The sequence below is a fragment of the Halyomorpha halys genome, unplaced genomic scaffold (assembly GCF_000696795.3).
Source record: "Halyomorpha halys isolate HHAL.00 unplaced genomic scaffold, Hhal_1.1 Scaffold65.1, whole genome shotgun sequence".
NCBI classification, from domain to species: Eukaryota; Metazoa; Arthropoda; class Insecta; order Hemiptera; family Pentatomidae; genus Halyomorpha; species Halyomorpha halys.
In genome coordinates, this window is record NW_027109066.1 from 68,485 (window position 1) to 79,003 (window position 10,519).

Genomic DNA, 10,519 nt, shown 5'->3' on the forward strand with positions numbered 1-10,519 from the left:
AAACGAAAAACGACAGGACTTTTTGAATGCCCTGGTAATATCGTTTAATGAAATCAGTAATATTCACCTATACTTCGAAAAGAGACAAAGCGATCGGTGTATGATGATCGTAAAAAAAAACGTATATTTTCTTAGTTACAAACCAAAAACTTTTAATTTTGTTCATATCTTTTTTATATCGGGGATTTCAGTAGCTTTTTTTTTATTTAACTACTTTATGGCATCATACACGTATGGGCCAATGTTGCCTTTTTTAAAATTTATTTATTTTATACCAGATCGGCCTGGTGGGCCTTATATGATTGATATTAGCGTTACATTATATATATATATTTTTTTTTTTAACACTTGATTATGGAGGATAGGGGGGGGGGAGTATAGTCTCGTACAAAAGACGCCCCTAACTATATACAATGTTATAATTAAAAGAAAAAAAAATAAGAATAATGCTTCTTAATAAAAGAGGAAAGAAAAATTAGTAACAAAAAATAATGATATTTGTAGAATTAACAAAACAAACAATTGCCCTCTAATAGTAAAAAGAAACAAGTTAATTTGAAATGGGACGAGAGAAGAGAAAATAGAAGTAGTGTGAATAATGAATTAATAAATATAGAATGTATAATAGAATGTCCTGCAGCAGTCTGGAGTTCAGTCTTCGGGTTGAGGTTGGGTTTCCCAGGTTGTAGGTCACTGCTCCTTTAACTGTTGGCAACTGGGAGTTCATGAACCGTTCCTCTATTGACTCCAATTGTAATTCCCATTGGCTATTTCTTATGAAGCAAGGAGCATTAACTGCGATTCTCAGGACGTTGTTTTGAAAATATTGTAATTTTTTTTATTTTTCGTAAAGGATGCCGCTCCCCAGACTTCACAGCCGTACATCAGCAGTGGCCTGAGAATTGTTTTAAATATAAGAACAGTTGTTACTGGTTTTAGTTTGGAAATTTGGTTTAGGATAGGATGTAGGATATTTAATGCCTTAATTCCATCAAATAAGCAAAGGCTATACTTGTAATTTAGGACTTATGGGCTTTACCCTTGACCACACACTGGACGGGGGATAGGGTCCGGTACATGGCTACGATTGTATTGAAATATGAAACTATTACAACGAGGGGACTTGTGCTAAAATTTAATTAAATTTTATGAAAGAGCTTGCAATCATGAAGAAACTCAAAAGGTTTATCCACAGTTAGTTTGTTATCCTGCACGATGGAATGGAGGCGATATGGAATCCGCTAGTGTATTAAGTTATATGCTCTTTGAAATTTGTTCAACAGTAAGTCCTGTTCCGCAAGTTTGAAATGAAATTCCTTCAGAAATCCCCACCATTGCTTCTTTAGTACCTTTAAACCTCCCCATGGTGACAGGGAAAATTTTGAAAAAAAACAGCATGTAAATCGGTCCAATAATTCAAAAGTTTATTGTGGACAAAGATTCAAACCAGTACGAAGAGAAGATGGTGAGAAGATACTACACATTGTAGTACAAGAGTCGGGGAGAAAAAAAGCCAGTTATTTCACCCCAATTTTAGATTATTTTAATGAAAACTATGTATAATTAATAGTCAAAATTCATGAGTCTGCCAAGTATAGGTGAGGGGAATAAAAAATGACGGCTGTTTCAAAACCTTAAAAAAACATTAATTTTTCATTCGAAACTCTATATCATAAAAACTACCGACAACACTAGAAAATCTAAGAGAGCATCATTTAAAGAAGAGTAAATTTGCTGAAATATTAGCCCTAAAAGCCTCTATTTACGTCAATAGTTCTCGTGATATAGATTTTTAAAAAGCAAAATTTCTTAAAAATCTACTGAAAGATTAGTAGTTAGTTAATTTATTTTGAGAAATCTATATCTCAGGAACTATGTGACGTACAGATGTCTATTAGCACTCAAATTAAAGCTGGTATAATGGACTATAAAGTAGTTTAAGACCTTTACCTATAGTAGTTTTCATGATATATGCTAAAATAAATTGATTTATAGTTGTTCCGGCAGTAAGTTTGATTTATAAGAAACTAACCAATGTCTGCCAGCGCTCAAATCAAATAAAGCTAGTTAAATTTACTACAAAATAGTTGATTATGTTTATATTTGTAGGAGTAGTAGTTTTTATGATATTTGACAAAATAAATTCCCAAAATGTTAATTTCTAGTTGTTCGTATAAAATATTGGATTTTTGAAAAAATATATTACTAGATCCATAAGACGCATGTCTGCCAAAACTCTAAATAAAGGAATCTTAACTTACTATAAAGTAGTTTATGACACTTATCTTCGTAGGGGTAGTAGTTTTTATGATATTCACATATGAATATAAATTTGGCAAATGAAAATTTGTCCGAACAATTATAAATCAATTTATTTTAGCAACTTTCATGTAAACTGTTACTCCTACGAAGATAAACATCATAAACTACTTTATAGCTCATTAAACTAGATTTAATTTGAGTGCTAATAGACATCTGTACGCCAAATGGTTTTTGAGATATAGCTTTTTCAAAATAAATTTACTAACTACTGATCTTTCAATACATTCTGTACATTTTTATGAAATATTGCTTTTTAAAAAGCTATATCTCGAGAACTATTAATTGTAAATAACTCTATTAGAGCTCATATTTTAGGAAATTTACTCTTCTTTAATTAATGTTCTTTTAGGTTTTCTTGTGTTGTTCCTACTTTTTAAGATATAGAGCTTGGAATGAAAAATTTTGTTTTTATCGCTTTGAAACAGCCGCCATTTAATATTCCTCCTGCCTATACTTGGCAGACTCGTCAGTTTTTACTATTAATTATACATAGTTTTCATTACTTATTCATTAAAGTAATCAAAAATTGGGGTGAGATAACTACCTTTTTTCTCCTCTTGGGCTCTTGTACTATTGGTGGTACGGTTAAAATGAAACAAAAATAATTAAAGATTCAAACCGTTCATTTTTTATTTATAGATAGACATATATGTCAATATTATTTATTTTATTATAAATTTATTCAATTCGTAGTTGTTGTTATCTGGGACTTTAGGGCGTATAACCCTGAGGTCATCAACGCCCATGGTTCAATTCGTAGTTTATAATAGAAAAATAAGATAAGGCAAAGCATTGTTTAACACGTCAAAGACTCGAATTCTCAACGTAAGAAAAAAAAACAGGTAAACAGAAGTGACTAATGTTCTAGGAAAAGTAATTATGAGTGCTCTTGACTAACTGGCATTGTTACCATTTTTAATTCTGATTCCTCTTCCGCCCTACAGACTGGCTCTGAAGCGCTCAGTGAAAATTCTTATTTGAGTTTTCAGTGAGGTCTCAACGAGTTTACTCAGGTTCAAAGAAGGTTAGGTAAGCATTCTATGTATAACTACAAACACAAAACAGTAGATTTTGATTGTTTATATATCCCAAATTTTACTTATTTTGCATTTTTTTCAACTGTATGTTTTTCTGTTTTCATTGTACTAAGATTCGGTCTTTAACTATGATACTATCGGAATTATAATACCAATGATTATGACGAATATGGTCGGGAGTGGGATCAAAAGGAAACAAAAATAGTTAACGATAATTCGGCCCACTTTGTAGAGCTTCATCCGAGCTGTTCCAGTTGAAAGATATCTAAATATTTCCGTCTTTTACTGTTGAATTTTGTTTTCTATTTTTACGAGTTATTATGTCTCTCGTTCATTTTTATCCTAATAGTTTGAGTATTTTTTTTAATATTCTTATCATTGTCTATTTTATATTAATACTATTTTTATTTTCGTTCCATTTCCATTATCAAAATAATGTTTTCCTATAAATAAAATGTTTTTCTAATTAATAGTAGTTAACATGAGCGTAGGCAGAGGGGAGTAGGAGAGAGCAACAGCTCGCCCCTGGATTTTTTGTCCCAAGAAAACAGTGAACTTATTTTATCTTTCTGGAAAGATTCTATAATTAGGAAGTTAATGGCGGGGAAAGATGCTGCCGTCCAAAAAAATTATCAGAGATAAGTGCAAAACTGCCTTATATTTACATTGCACGAGCCATTATATTTTCAATAATTTATTGCGACTATTGAACCAATTATCAAACAAATTAGGTGAATATAATTAAAAAGAAAATATTTGTATATAATTTTCTTTTTAATTATATTCACCTAATTTTAACCCTACCTTAACTTATCTTCTCGTATGTTATAATCCTACTTAGGATAAGTCCAAATAGTTTAGTTTTTTTTCATCTTTTCAGCTCTGATGAAGCTCTATAAAGTGGGGCGAAACGTCAGCATATAAATAGCTGTTGACTATTGTTGGTTTCCTTTTGACCGCACCCCTGACCAACTTCTTCAAAATTTGAAATAATACGGTCAATCATTTATATATATATAATAAAATACCTATAGTTTAAATTTTAATTTTTTATTGGTGCGAATAATTTCCCTCCATTTTCTATCAAAAATGAGAAATTCATTGTGAAATAACGGTATAATACGTTTTATGCAAAATATTGTCGATCACCGGCCACTTATATTTTCCTATCTTTCTAGTAGCATTAGGATACTGGGACACAGTCGTGAAAAGTGTTTAAAAAAACCCTAAAAACGAAATATGTCTTATCATGTTGTTGAGTGTGCTTTCGTACACTCAAATACCTATAAACGAATTCACCATAATTGTTATACAATCAGATTATATTTTTGAGCTGTAGAGATAATTTTACAAGCGTTATTAAGGCATTAGCAAAAAGTGAGTTTTTACTGGTTGTTTTAAAATATCAAAAATATATACATATATATTTCGATTAATTCAATACCAACTAATTGTAGGTTTGTTTAAATGTAAAAAAAAATTCTAAATTTCTTCGGCTACTTCCAATTAAATGCTAGAAAAATTCGTTTCTGTGATATTTTACCCATTAAAGGGTAGATATTGGAGCAAATTTTTAGTAAGTTTCATTGACGTATTGATATGTTCGAAGTCCGGGGCCTTCTTGAACTTTGTAACAATAATCTCAAATTAACTACCATGGGCAAGATTTCGTGAAGGAGGGGGACCTTCGCCTATCACTCATACATACTCAGGTAAACTTTTTATGGAAACGTAAGGTAAAAGAAAGATATATAATTCCGCATTCCAAAAAATTACACATTTTATGGTAATTAATTAATGAAACATTTTATTTCTACTTCATAAAATTCAATCATTACTGTTTAAATTTTGATTAGCTATAATCGTAATAAATTATTGAAAATAGAACGACTGAATTCAAATAGTTAGCAACAAGGCTTAACCAATGGCTCGCACAATGTAAATATAAACCAGTTTCGCACTTATCTCTGATAATTTTTTTGGACACTAGCATCTTTCTCCGCCATTAACTTCCTAATTATAGCATCTTTCCAGAAAGAAACCATCTATAAAATAAATTCACTGTTTTCTTTATTTTTTTTTTTTGCCTACGTACATGTTAACTACTATGAATTAGAGTAACATTTTATTTATAGGAAAAAAAAAAATTTTAATAATGGAAATATTAGGATTTATGTTTTTACATTTGAAAATATTAAAAAAAAAAAAAAAAAAAAAATTAAACGATTTAGGGGTTTTTGCACAAAAACTGCAGTTTCGCACCACTGTGTTCGCCGGAAGTACTCTTCGTCTTCTGAGGCCAGCCACGAACCAATGGTATTATCATCCGATATAAAGCGCTGAGACAGACCATGCGACCGGAACGATTGTCAATCGGAAGAGACAATGCCTGCTGTATCCGGTGGGTGGGGTGGGCGTTTTAATTGTAATTGATCATATGGTGAGAGGTTTCAAATGGGTTTGCCACTATGTTTAATGTTAATGTTTAACTGTCACTTGACAGCGAACTGTCACAACATATTAAACTTACTTTTTGTAATCACGATAATGCAAAAACATTGTCGTTATGTATTTGCCTAAATTCTTTTTATTTTTTTATTTTATTTATTTGTTGATATTTACAACTGTATAAAAAAATACAACCAGTAAATTTGATCATAATGACATAATGATATGATACAGGATGTAGAGAAACTACCCAGTAGTAGAACTCTAAAAACAGTTTACAATATAAGGTCATGAGGCCATCTTCTTTTCAGGCGCCTCGGAGGATTGCCAGGAATGGAAGAGGAAGCAAGGTTAGAAACTAGTGGGTTTGGGTGGTTAGGGAGTTTATTATGGAAGGAATAATATCGGGTTCGGGCTAGATCGGTTACATAAGGAACATTTAGGTCTTTATGGATGGTTTTATTAGTAACAAAATAAGGAGCATTGAGGATTTTACGAAGGATTTTGGATTGTAAAGATTGGTTACGAGAGGAATTCGAAGGTCCTAAATTCTTAAAATTTTATCTGCCCCGGACCCATAAAACAAAGGCGCCCACTGCTCCAAAATTATATCCATCACAGGCCTCCAAAATAACTTGTTAGTAAAAGAAATAGTGTACAAGGATTAACTATTACTAGTGGAAGGATTAGTGCGACACTGCTCTAGCACACCTGCATATAACGGAAAGACATTTTAACCCAAGTACCCGCATCTGACCGCTGGATGGTAACCACTCTTTTATAGAATTAATACAACTATGTTACCTTGAATTTTAAATTAATTAACTTCTAATGGAAGAGTTTCTATAAACTAATATGAAATTGGTAAATGAACACAATCTCCCTTATTTAAATATATTAGTTTATTTCATATACAACGACGTTTCGGGGTTATCGCCCATCTTCAGGTTGCTAGAAAACAAATTTAACATATGCTTACAACATTACCACTGTATCACATTATTCATTAAACTATTTACCTGATTAACTTTTTTATATATAATATATAAATAACTCCTTATTTGTATTTACATGCTAATATTGGACATATTATTGTCAATAATTAAAAAAACTTTTTATAATATCAACTATTATACATTTTTAATCAAAGAGAATAATTACCTCCCTGAAGGTTATCTTTTATTATCATAATAACCAAATAGACTATAACAATAATCTCCTATCTCTATTACCAGAAAGATAATATATCATATTATTATATTTATGTTTTCATATTTGCGTTATTTTTGTTTTAGCAACCTAATGTCTCTTATATTCCAAAAATAGCACATAACACCATCTTGCTCTCAAGTTTTCAATTATCAGTTAAATTGATACTTAACATTTTGAATAGTGGAAATGTTATTGTGTGGATAAACCATTGCTTCATATTAAAATATTATAATTTAAAAAAAAAAATGAATTTAAAGCAATGAGTGAATTATAAAAGATTGCATATTATTCATTATTTTTCTAATTCTTCATTTGATGAGAAAAAAACTTATGTATACATTTTGTTTTTAGAATTTTTACTTTTCTAGTCAAATATTTTAATCGGGACAAATTTTTCTTAAAATTTCAAAATGTTTTTTTTAATAATAATATTTATTGATATTTACAACGGTATACATATATATATATATATATGCAACAAGTAAATTTGCTGTAGGTGACATAGTAACATGATAAAAACATGTGGAGAATCTACCCACTGATAGAACTCCAATAACATTTCTAGAGAAGATCTCGAGGCCATCTTCTTTTCAGACGCCTAGGACGTCAAAATTTTAATTGCGAAAAACGCATTTGCTGCCATCAGAACCCTGTTTCATAATAATGTTATGTTTAATAATAATACTAATATTATTAATCAAGTAGTTTGTATTTGATACAATTTCACTGACATACAATTCTACCAGATAATGTTTACCTTTTAAACTGATCTCTAATAGTCGTCCCCACAAATGAAACAAAATGTTTAAGTGCTTCTACATTATAGTTTGTGTACTTGTATTCATGGACTAATACTATTGGCTTTCATAATGAAACAGGCCCCTCCATGTGAATTTATTTTGACAAATCTATATCTTTAGAACCATTCCACGTTCATATTTCTATTAGCACCCAAATTAAAGCTAGTTTAATTAACTATAAAGTAATTTATTACTTTATTTATAAATTTTTTTAAGACTGGTTAATATTGTTTAAATAAATAAAAGCTTATCCATTTTAGTCTCAAAACATTTTTTATTCTTTTATAAGTCCGACGTTTCGGCCAATTTGGCCATCCTCAAGGACAATTTTAGAACCAAACATTTTAAAAACAACTTCATGCAGGCTATTCTGCCCAGGTCGTTTATATCAGTCCACAAATTACCCTATGATAAATTAAACCTTTAGGCAATCATATAATTTTGTTAATAAACAATTCTTAGATTAGGCCTAATTATCTAATTGGACAATTGTTCACATTAAATTAAAAATTTATCACAACAATCTCGTGATAAAAAGTTTTAATGTGAATAATTGTCTAATTTGGGTAATATATATTTTTTAAATTATGTGGTTCTAAAATTGTATTAAGATTGTCCTTGAGGATGTCCGTATTGGCCGAAACGTCGGAATAAGGAATAAAAATATATTTATTTAAACAATAGTTTATTACGTTTTTCTTCTTAGGAGTAATAATTTTCATGATATTCGACAAAAAGTTTGAATTATGAAAAAATATATCTATATAAAATATAAGTTTATCTTCGCAGGAGCAGTACTTTTCATGACATTTTCCAAAATAAATGCACAAAATGTTGATTTCTAATAATCTGGATAATCTTTTGTTTATTTATGGAAAACATATATCTCAAACACCATTGGACATACAGAGGTCTGTCAGCACTCAAATTAAAGCTTGTTAAATGTACTATTAAGAAGTTTATAACTTTTATCTTGTAATTATATTATAACTTCGAAGATAAGTGTCATTAACTACTTTATAGAGCTGGCAGTGATCTGTACGTCTTAACATTTCTCAAAATAAATTCACTAATTACTGATTTTTCAGGGCATTTGTTATCAAATGTTGCTTATTAAAAAGCTATAAAAAATATAGAACTTAAATAGCTCTATTCGGGCTCATATTTTAGTATATTTACTCTTCATTAAATGATGTTCTATTAGGTTTTCTAGTGTTACTGGTAGTTTTGAAGATATAGAGCTACGAATGAAAAATTAATTGTTTTTTAACGTTTTAAAACAGCCGCAATTTTTATTCCACTTAGTTATACTTGGCAAAGCCATCAATTTTGACTAGTAATTATGTATAGTTAACATTAAATGTAAACTACCTAAGTAATAAAAAATTGGGATGCCTAATAATATAAAAATAACTAACTTTTATGTGTTAAAATGTTGGAGTATATTGGGCGCCATTTTGGTTCACTCCATCTTCAAGTTTTCAGACTCTTGCAAGTTGAACGAGAGAGGAAGGTTACAGATATGTCATTAAAAGTTATCTTTAAATATGAGACCGAATTTCGCCTCGGACTGTAATCGGTTATAATTCACGATATTACTTTCATTCTTTGAAATATTTTTAAATTGCGTTCCTAAATCCTGTTTTCATGTAACGATTTTATGTAACATCTCACTCACACATACGAATCCATTTGCTCTAATTGTCCTTCAACATTTGTCCAACATTATCCCAACCATAAAATAGTTTATGACAATGAGACAAATATTGCACAAGTTTCCTGTTTTGCGTTCTTGAACGATCATTAGAGTTTATTATAGCATTTCTTTTTTAGCTAATAAGCTCTTTGTTTTATTTGATGGTGATTAATCAAGAGGGTGTTTTTTATCTGTGCAGTTGAAAACATCTTCAAGATCTGTAGGGCAGTCTGAGGCCAGCATCACGCTTGGTAAGTAAGCTTAAAATAATTTCAGGTCTTGGGTGCTTGGCTTTAATTTCAGAATGTTACACTTGAAACGCGAAATCTCAAATTTTGAGGGATTGAAATATTTAAGTATTTATATAATTTTTAAGGTATCACCAGAAATATTAACGATGCCAAAATACTTCAATTAAGTTGAGCTTTGAGCTATAAAATATGTTAAAATACATGAAAATAACCTAAAACTATGAAATATATATATATATATATATATATAGTCTCTTATTAAAAAGATTTTCAAAACGGCTTCTTCTAAATTACATTTAGTTTTGTTTATTTGAAATAATTAACTATATTCTATTGTCAGGAATAATAAAAAATGAATAAATAGCTAATAAGAAAGAATTGATCATGTGCAGCATGAAAGCATGATCAACTACATACTTCATAATATGAAGAATATTATCTTTTTTAGTATGTAAAATTTTGTTTTCTCAAATCAATTTTTATATTTTTATGTATTATTACGACTCATGTTCATTTTTAAACTAATAGTTTGCGTATTTTTTTTTTATATTCTTATCATTGTGTATTTTATATTAATACAATTATCATTTCTTCTTTTCGTTAATTTTCTTTTCACTTATATTTACATAATTTTAACCCTACCTTAATTTACCTTTTTTTATCTTATTTTCCAACTGTGTCAAAATATTTTTAGTTGTTTATGTGTCTTTTCAAGACCCCCAGAGATATAATACAATATATATATATATATAT

At 29.5% G+C, this 10,519-nt stretch overlaps 1 protein-coding gene across 4 annotated transcripts in view; it reads left to right on the top strand.

Annotated features, from left to right (window-relative positions):
• Esp (Epidermal stripes and patches) overlaps positions 1-10,519 on the top strand; it is a 158,328-nt gene that overhangs the window by 23,464 nt on the left and 124,345 nt on the right. For 2 of the 4 annotated variants that reach the window (XM_067047271.1, XM_067047272.1), the window contains exon 2: positions 9,715-9,766. The exons of 1 other annotated variant lie outside the window; for it this stretch is intronic. The gene's annotated coding sequence lies outside the window, so the exon portion shown is untranslated. Of the gene's footprint in view, positions 1-3,330; positions 3,352-9,714; positions 9,767-10,519 lie in introns of those variants that run through there. One more of the 4 variants, XM_067047273.1, reaches the window with a different exon arrangement.